We start from the raw sequence: 7840 nt of genomic DNA on the forward strand, positions 1-7840 counted from the left end.
CATCATCTAATCCAGTTGGGTCAGGTTTTGCTATGACAAGCTCGAATAAATGTGTGAATCTATCAGGAATGATCCTAATGCCTAATATTTCATTTCATGAGGGATGTAGGCAGAAAATAATAGTGAGTAAAAAAAAATAAGCAACCCACCTTAAGGGACATGATTTTTAAAACTGCTCCTGAAATGCTCATGTAGACAACAGTAATGGTTCCCTGCATATTGACACAGTTCAGTGGGTCTTACTTCCAAATGAGTACTCATTTTCAAATGCATCTTAATTGTCATACCGCTATGCCAAAATCATCAGATAATAACAGAGCTTAAATTCTAAACTGAAAGGAAAGCACAAGCCAGTATTTATGTAATAATAACCACTGAGTCTCTTCACTGGTTGCAGTTCTAAAGCTATGAGAAAATGATGAAAACATAAGAACATAAGAAGAGCCCTGCTGGATCAGGCCAAGGGTCCATCTGGTCCAGCTTTCAGTACCTTCCTTTCATGCCTGGAGATTACACATCCCCATCATGGCTTGTAACCTGCTATGAATGTCTCCTCCAGAAATCTGTCCAATCCCCTTTTAAAGACATCTAGGTCAGATGCCATCACTACATCCTGTGGCAAGGAGTTCCACAGACTAACAACACACTGGGTCAAGAAATATTGAATTTTGTCTTTTCTCACTCTCTGAATACTCAATTGGAGTGGATGTCCCCTAGTTCTGGTCCTGTGTTCACCCCCTGTATAATTTTATACATCCCAGTCATGTCCCCCCTCAGGCACCTTTTCTCTAGAGTAAAGAGCCCAAAATGCTGTAGCTTTTCCTGATAAGGGAGGTGCCAAGTGCAGCCTTACCAGCGTTTTGTACAATGGCATTAAAATGTTGGCTGTTTTAAAAATCCCCTTTTTGAGGATACCTAGCATGGAATTGGCCTCCTTCACTGCCGCCACACACTGGGTCAACACTTTCACTGAGCTGTCCACCAGCACATCAAGATCTCTTTCCTGATCTGCCACGGACAGCTCAGAACCCATCAGCTGATAAAGTTTTGATTTTTTTTGCCCCAATGTGCATTACTTTACATTTTCTTCTGCACAAATAAAAAGTTCATTTTCTTTTTCTTTTTTTTAAAAAGGCATTTATTTGCACATCCCAGAGTTGCAGTTTCTGTTCATCCCAATCTCTGTTCCAAGGCAGAGCCAAGCTTTGCTACCTGCACAATTAGGGACTGGTGCTGCCTGAGACCTCCAGAAGCAGTAGACATAACATTTATGTAAAAGGTAAAGGTAAAGGTTCCCCTTTGACAATTTTTGTCCAGTCGTGTTCAACTCTAGGGGGCCATAGAGCCAGCGTTTTGTCTGAAAACAATCTTCCGTGGTCACATGGCCAGTGCGACTTAGACACAGAATGCTGTTACCTTCCCACCAAGGTGGTCCCTATTTATCTACTCCCATTTACATGCTTTCGAACCGCTAGGTTGGCAGGAGCTGGGACAAGTGACGGGCGCTCACTCCGTCACGTGGATTCGATCTTACGACTGCTCGGTCTTCTGATCCTGCAGCACAGGCTTCTGTGGTTTAGCCCGCAGCGCCACCACGTCCCTCCCAACATTTATGTAGCTCCCCTTAAAAGTGCCATCCAAAGATGGCACTTTACCGACAACAGATTTGGGATTGTTCTCAAGCACAACAAATGTTACCTTTTGTATGACTCTGAAAGAAATGTATTGTTTTGATCTGAGTCCTGTGATTCAGCTGAATTTAGGAAGATGAATATGGACTCTTTTGTGAAAAGAGGAGAAAAAAGAAGGAGAGGGACAGTGAAGGAGGAAAGAGCAAGAAATCTTGAACGCAGATTCTCATGTTTTAATGTCAAGAAGTCTTAACTGTACTCCAGTGAGCTCAATCATACTTAAAGCTTTATTTGTATAGCCCCCAAAGGGCTGCATATATATCACCATATGTGTGCATTGCAGGGACAGCATAAATATTTATCTTCTTGAGTTCACATGAAAAGCTGTTGCTTTATTGTCTGTTAGCTGAACTCTCCTGTTCTACTGTATTTTTCTTCTCCTTCTGATGAAACACAATTCACTCTTCAAAAGTGAAAACAAAACTTCCAAAAAAGGGCAACCGATGTCTGCCTGTGGCCTCTGAGGAAAGCCCTACAGCTACATCCATCTTTCTTTTGCTTTCTCCCTCTCTCACACTCTTTGATATATATATATACTTTGGAAATTATCACAAATCATAGTAAAGTTAACCGATGTTTAGGTTTTCCTTTATTATAATTGTATATTTTTTGTTGTTAGCCGCTCAGAGTGGTATAAACATACCAGATGGGCAGGGTATAAATAAATAAATAAATAAATAAATAAATAAATAAATAAATAAATAAATAAATAAATAAATAAATAAATAAATAAATAAAGTTTCCTTTTATGAGAGGGATACCTAATCACCTAATCACCACTTGGTGGTTAGCAACAGTGTTGGGGATTTAGTGAGCAGAATAACTCTGTTTTTAGGCACACAGCTTCCTCAGAGGCTGAAATGGCGCACTCCAGAAAAACTAAGTGGAGTTCATAGCAACTCCTGCCACTGTCCGTTACACGGGGCCTACTGCGGTTTTAAAATGGTGCCCAATCTGCACTCTTCACAAATGCAGTAGTGTTTTTGTAGCTTTCTGGTGGCTGCTTAGCAATTTAAGCCTCTGGCCCGTGGAAGTGAGGCGAGAGTATTAATGTGTAGGCATATGGGGGGAAAGGGGGCATGCACTACAACAATAATGTTGCCCCCTTTCTTCCTCTCCTCTGGTAAAGAAGCTTACAATACACCTCCTGCTGCTACTAATACTGCTGCTGCTGCATCAAGGATACTATTGCCTCATTGTGGACTCTTCTTTCCAACCTTTTTTTGGGAGCTTAACCCCCAGAATCTTCCTTTTCTCTGGATAAATGCTCCAACTTGCCAATATCTTTCTTGATTTTGTTACAGAAAAAAGCTTATCTCACAGCCATAAATACTGCACTCCCAAGCCAACTACACCAGAGCACAGAGTGCTACACCTGTCCTCTGAAGATGCCGGCCACAGAGACTGGCAAAACGTTAGGAAGAACAACCTTCAGAACACGGCCAAAGAGCCCGAAAAACCCACAACAACCAAAAAGGATTTGTTTGAAATGTGGTGCTGGAGAAAAGTTTTGCAGATACCCTGGACTGCCAGAAAGATAGACAAGTGGGTTCTAGAGCAAATCAAGTCTGAACTACCTCTGGAGACAAAAATGATGAAACTGAGGTTGTTCTACTCTGGGCATGTCATAAGAAGCAAAAGTACAAAAGGGAGACTGAACCTCAAGATGCATAAAATAATAATAATAATAATAATAATAATAATAATAATAATAATAATAATAATAATAATAATAATAATAATAATAATAATAATAATAATAATAATAATAATAATAATGTATTGTCATTGTAAGTATATACACATACAATGAAATTCACAGACACCCAGAGACCAGACACATGCACACACATAAAATTCCCAAACACTCCCCACCCACTAGAAATCCCCCACTAAAAATACAAACATCTGCACCGCAGGCCAAGTAACACAGTCCAACTAATTATTCACTACTGGTGGTCTTTAAGCTCATTATTAATTGCAATTATAGCTCTGGGATAAAAACTATTGAGAAAACGTGTGGTCCGAGTCTTAATTGTTCTATATCTTCTGCCAGATGGTAACAGTTCAAAAAAGTTATAAGCAGGATGGGAAGAGTCTCTCAGGATGCTATGTGATTTCCTTAGACAGCGGGATGTGAAGATGTCATCCAGGGTTAGTAGCTGGAGCCCGATGATATTCTGGGCAATTTTAATGGTTCTCTGTAGAGCTTTTTTGTCTGCTACAGAGCTACTCCCAAACCATGCCAGAATGCCATAGGTTAGGACACTCTCAATGGTGCTACGATAGTATGACAGAAGTAAATGCTGAGATAAATTTAACTTGCCAAGCATTCTCAGGAAATACAGCCTCTTCTGTGCCTTCTTCATTAGCATGTTGGCATTTATAGTCCATGAGAGGTCCTCTGAGATGTAAGTACCCAGAAATTTAAAACTACCAACTCTCTCCACTTCCTCACCGTTTATGTACAGTGGTAAATGTACATTTCTCTTCCTCCTAAAATCAATTATGAGTTCTTTAGTTTTTTTGATGTTAAGTGTGAGATGATTTTCTTTACACCATAGTATCAATCTTTGTACTTCCTTTCTATAAGCAGACTCATTGTTCTTATTTATGAGACCCACCACTGTCGTATCATCCGCAAATTTAATAATTGCATTGGTGTTATACAGTGGGGTGCAATCATGTGTGTACTGGGAATAGAGGAAGGGACTTAGCACACAGCCCTGGGGAGCTCCTGTACTTAGTACCAGGGTAGAAGAATGGTGAGATCCCATCCTTACTGACTGTGGCCTATCTGTCAGAAAATCCTTTATCCACTTGCAGATCTCCTGAGGTAATCCCAGGTTGATCATTTAAAAAAAAAAGTGGTAGCAATACAAATTTTATTCTTATCTAAAAAGCTCAGGCTTGACACGTTTCGGCGGTAGCCTTCTTCAGGACCTAAGCAAAAATTAAATAAAAATATATTTATTTAGAAACAGTTGGCTTGGGGCAGTTGCAGCTCTTTTTTCTTGTCTATATAGTTAACATACAATATAAAATATAATAGATATGCAATCATAAAGATACATAAAATCCAATACAGCTTAATTACAGCATGTAAGATACATACCAAGCTTTTAGAACATTTGCTTCTCTCCAGTGTTAATCTGAAGTGCAAATGCAAAAGGGATGGTATCTACAGTATTTATTCTTAGCTGGCAGATGAGTCAAGGACAGTGAGATAATCAGCAAGGCAGTTGGAATTAAGTAAGGGTAAGAAATCAATTTCTTCATTTAGGGGGATAGAGTGTTCAACCTAAAAATCCAGTAATTCTCCTCCTTAGTAAGGACCTCTTGTCACACACACCCAGCTCCTCTGTATATTCTCCCTAATAAACAGATTTGCCTTCGGGCATGACAATTTATCTTGTCTCCACTTCCACTGCCACCAGAGGAAATCCTTCCTCAATTACCAATTAGGACCACAGAATCAGTCGTGTCAAATATAATGTTGTTTATTAACAGATTAACATATTTAAGACTCAAGGATATCATAGATGGTATTGTATTTGATATTCATTTAACTTCATTTAACTTGGAAATATGCTGGTTACTTTGTATTTAGTTTCAATCACTTTAAAACAATTTATGTAATTCTTATCGCTTTCATTGCATTCAGTTCTCTTATACGTTTCTTCCCAAGGGTTTCTTTCCAAAACAATTCTTCCAACTACCTAACTCTTTCCCTAACTCCTGACTATCCTATATCATCACTAACTGAAACCCCTAACTCCTGGCTAACCGAAATGCTAACTGATTATAACTGTCCCCCATTCTATTCTTATATTCCTTGGTTCCGCCCTCCTGCACAACCATTGGCTACTGAATCAGTGTTCCATTGTGATGGACAGGTGTGGTTTCTGGCCTGACCATCACACCTCTCATACTTAACAGGAACCATATCCACAACTGAGGGTATTAAATCTCTTATTGTGTAGTTGAATTCTGTGATGTAGCTGACAAGAGGACTACCCAATCTTCTATTTCTTAGACTACTCACATGTTCTCCTATCCTTGCCTTAAGAGGTCTAGAGGTCTTCCCTATAAACAATTTGTTGCAAAGACAACTTATGGCATAGATCACTCCCTTAGTATTGCAGTTGGTGAATTTCTTCAAGATCTATATCTTGCCATTCTGTGGAACTTTAAATTCCATCATGCGAAATGTATTTCTACAATAGACACAATGTCCACAGGGATGGTGTCCTGTGGGAGGGGAAGAACCAGGTAGAACCTTTGGGATTTGTGATTGTACTCTGTCTTTAAATTCACTCTTTACTAACATATCCCCTAGGTTTCTTGTTCTTTTGAATGATACCTGTACTCCCTCCTGAAACCCTTCTATGCTTTCTAAGATGTGCCAATGCCTCTTTATGCATTTCTGTAGTTTCTTAGTGACATGATTCATATGTTAGAACACAGTAAACATGAGTTTTGGGGGCTTTTTTTGTTCTGTTTTGTTTAGAAGATCACTGCGTCTGGTATTACTGGCCTTAGCAAAACTATTATTGATGACCTCATGTGGGTAGCCTCTGTCCCTTGACTGATTTCTCAATATTAGAAATTTATTTATTTATTTATTTATTTATTTATTTATTTATTTATTTATTTATTTATTTATTTATTTATTTAACTTATATGCCACCCACTCTACCCAAAGGTCTTCCTGCTCAAAGTTTGGTGTAGTTCCTTTTCATTCTTAAAAATTGACCATATGGGAGGTTTTGACTTGAGATCATCCCTTTTGCATTTGCACTTTGGATTAACGCTGGAACTAGTACTGTATAGACCAAATGAGAAGCAAAAGTTCTAAAAGCTTGGTATGTATCTTATATGCTGTCATTAAACTGTATTGGAATTTATGTATCTTTATGATTGCATATTTATTATATTTTATATTTTATCGTAATGCTGTACTGTATCTTAATAATTGCATATCTGTTTTATTTTATATTATATATTAACGATATAGATAAGAAAAAAGAGCTGTAACTATCCCAAGCCAGGTGTTTCTAAAATAATACATTTTTATTTAATTTTTGTCAGTGAAATGTGTCAAGACTGAGCATTTTAGATAGGAATAAAATTTGAATTGCTACCACTTTTTGTACATCTTGAGACTCAGTCTCCCTTTTGCACTTTTGCCACCATTGGATGTGCCGCTTCCCTCTGCTTTGTTCCATATCATGAGAAGGCAAGAAAAGACAATAATGCTGAGAAAGGTTGAGGGCAGAAAGAAAAGAAGAAGACCAAATATAAGATTGCCTTTTCAAAGGAACCCACAGGCCTTAGCTTACAAGAACTGAGCAGCGCTGTTGAGGATGGGACATTTTGGAGATCATTCATTAGTAGGGTTACCGTAACCTCAGAGGCAACTTGATGGGAGACAAAAACCAAAGCTGCCATCTGCAACACAGATCTGGAAACAGCCCAAAATGCTCCTCAAATAGAAATGGAAAAAAGCAAAACTGAACTGATTGTAATGCCATTGATTTTGGGAGTGAGGAGGCTTGGTAACCTTGTACACACTTTGGAAGTCCTTCAGGTACAAAAATAGTCATATCCGTTTTTTTCCTCTCTTTTTGTACTGAGAGATGTGAAGAAGCTCTGGGATGGCCTTAGGGACTATGAAAACGCCTGGCAGATTGCATGAAGCCTGTGAGTTAAGGTTTGCCCACCCAGACTTAAGCCTATCCATTACTGGAATGAATTTTCCAAGATACTTTCCAAAATAAAATTTTCCCCTGAGCTAAATACAATTCACTGTTCCTGCCTTAGTATACACAAAAAGGCTGTGTTTTTGAGAAGTCAGTTAAGTGTCTTTAATTGTGCTTTGGTGTCTGTGTTAATTTCCATTAAATACAGTGTAAAAGTACAGCCACGGGCTACAGAGAGAAAAAAAAAAAGTCAGATGAAATTGTTGTTGTTTTATTACAGGGAGACAAGAACATAAATTATCCAGTGACTAAGATATATAAACCCATTGTGCAATAGGATTTGGACATTAGCCAGGGAGGACACTTCTAAGCAATACCTTCCATATTCTCTTCAAAATTTGTCTTAGCCTAGTGGAATATTTATCCTGTCAGGCAATCTTGGCACTG

This window comes from Pogona vitticeps, chromosome 3 (assembly GCF_051106095.1).
Source record: "Pogona vitticeps strain Pit_001003342236 chromosome 3, PviZW2.1, whole genome shotgun sequence".
Taxonomy (NCBI): Eukaryota; Metazoa; Chordata; class Lepidosauria; order Squamata; family Agamidae; genus Pogona; species Pogona vitticeps.